A 2,500-nucleotide genomic window follows, 5' to 3' on the forward strand; every position below is an offset into this window, starting at 1 on the left:
ATTGGAGCTGGAATTACCGCGGCTGCTGGCACCAGACTTGCCCTCCAATAGATACTCGTTAAAGGATTTAAAGTGTACTCATTCCGATTACGGGGCCTCGGATGAGTCCCGTATCGTTATTTTTCGTCACTACCTCCCCGTGCCGGGAGTGGGTAATTTGCGCGCCTGCTGCCTTCCTTGGATGTGGTAGCCGTTTCTCAGGCTCCCTCTCCGGAATCGAACCCTGATTCCCCGTTACCCGTTACAACCATGGTAGGCGCAGAACCTACCATCGACAGTTGATAAGGCAGACATTTGAAAGATGCGTCGCCGGTACGAGGACCGTGCGATCAGCCCAAAGTTATTCAGAGTCACCAAGGCAAACGGACCAGACAAGCCAATCCGATTGGTTTTGATCTAATAAAAGCGTCCCTTCCATCTCTGGTCGGGACTCTGTTTGCATGTATTAGCTCTAGAATTACCACAGTTATCCAAGTAACGTGGGTACGATCTAAGGAACCATAACTGATTTAATGAGCCATTCGCGGTTTCACCTTAATGCGGCTTGTACTGAGACATGCATGGCTTAATCTTTGAGACAAGCATATGACTACTGGCAGGATCAACCAGGGAGCTGCGTCAACTAGAGCTGAGCAGCCGGCCGCCCGGGAGTGTGTCCCGGGGGCCCGCGCGAACACGCAAGCGTCCGCTCAATTATTCTGCAAACAGGAGGAGGCCGAGCTCCCCTGCACGATACACCTCGAAACCCTCTCAGGTCCCGGCGGCGCGCAGCGCCGTCCTAGGTACTTGGTCGGTTTCGAGAGAGGCGCAATCGCCCGGAGTTAGGCGAGTAGACGGTTTTAGTGCGAACACCCTTGCTCCCAACTGAGCTTGCCGCTGCCGACAGAGGCCCGGGAGCGTGCTGTCGTGGCATTGCCGGCGGGAGACAACACGCGCCACCTATGGTGACCGGCAGCTCCAACGCCAGCGCCACACAAGGGCAAAGCCCCACTTGGGTGCAGAAGCGAACTCTCCCAGCACAGCGCACGCGCCAACACGTCCGCACAACTGCGATACAAACCACCTGCGAGAACCGCTGGGGCGACCGAGCAGCAGACGGCGTCGCGGCGCCGAGTGCCAGGCGGCGGCGCATCCTCAACGCACACAGTCCTCAATCAGACCAGCACACTGCAGATGTCCACCGCGCTTCGCACCGGGCTCGGCTGAACCAACTTTGGCCGCCAGGCGCCGCGTGCAGGGTGCGCCGCAGCGTAGCTGCGCCGCCTGCCGAGCCCGTCGGCTGGCGCTCCTGCCACTCGGCGCCCCCCACCAGCCGCCTGTTGCGCGTGCGCCCACGCAGCGCGCGGCCAACACGCCGGGCGGCCCCCCTTCACCGGCCGGGAACAGTCCCACCAAGCCACCGCCGCGTATCGCTTCATACCCACATGGGCCTAGTCACGTGTGTGGATGTGGCGGGTACCGCTGAAACAACCGGTTAATAGCTGTACCGATCGTCGCCATCACAGATTCACCTCCAGCGTGAACAACCGCTCAACAACGGATTTCCAGTTCATTTGCGTATCTTGGGCAGTAAACGTAGATGTCCACCTACATTTGCGAATTCAACAATTCTTGCATGCCAGGATGTCATGTGTCACGACACGCTACATCAGACCACATACACACTGCGACATGTGCAGAAGAGAACACGTGGAAGGTGGCCCGCGCACGTATGCGATGTCCCTTCCGCGATCCACTGTCAACCGGCATCTGCGGCATGTCCCAGATATGGAACGCGGTCCACCAGGGTAGCACTTTGTGTGAGGCAATACGACAAAGTCGGAATACACGCGTCACTACATCACACGGCTCACGCTGACCTGACCTGACTCACCGCACCACCACCCCCAGCGACCCAGGGTGACATACAATGCGTTCGTACGTTCCTCCCACACGCCTCTACGGCGTACCACAGTGCAACCTAGCTGTTATTGGGAGACGAGACAAGTAGCATCGAGCACAACATATGGAAATTGAGATTCGACACCGTTGGGCACAGCCAGCGTACGGTCACACGTATCACACTACTTCACTCTGTACGTAACTACCGATGATCGGTACAGCGTGTGGGTTACGCGTACAACATCAGCGGACAATGGACACAGACCATACCACGACGTACACTGAGGGCGTCGACATCTGAACGCAACTGAACAGCTGCGAGGCTCATTTAACACTCAAACGCCAGACCGACCAGCTTGAGAGGACGGAGACACAAAGAGAGGGGCAGAGGGGGGGGGGGGGGGCGATATAGTCCTATTGCAGTACAATTGACAGTGGATAGCGGGAATATGTGGAAAGTAAGCAACACTCGCAAGACATCTACATGAGGATAACAACGACACCAGAGATTCCGAGCAGTGAACTATGTTAGGCAAAGGGACAACGTGGGTTAGGTTAAGGGACAACGTGGGTTAGGTTAAGGGACAACGTGGGTTAGGTTAAGGGACAACGTGGGTTA

General features: G+C 57.0%; 1 non-coding gene across 1 annotated transcript in view; it reads right to left on the reverse strand.

The window, feature by feature from the left end:
- The window catches only part of LOC126327013 (small subunit ribosomal RNA), a 1,893-nt gene extending 1,281 nt beyond the window's left edge, over positions 1 to 612 (reverse strand). The window contains exon 1 of the ribosomal RNA XR_007560901.1: positions 1 to 612. This exon is cut by the window's left edge and continues 1,281 nt beyond it. This is a non-coding gene — a ribosomal RNA (small subunit ribosomal RNA).
- Between the last annotated feature and the right edge of the window lie 1,888 nt (positions 613 to 2,500).

Source organism: Schistocerca gregaria, unplaced genomic scaffold (genome assembly GCF_023897955.1).
Source record: "Schistocerca gregaria isolate iqSchGreg1 unplaced genomic scaffold, iqSchGreg1.2 ptg001011l, whole genome shotgun sequence".
In the NCBI taxonomy this organism is placed as follows: Eukaryota; Metazoa; Arthropoda; class Insecta; order Orthoptera; family Acrididae; genus Schistocerca; species Schistocerca gregaria.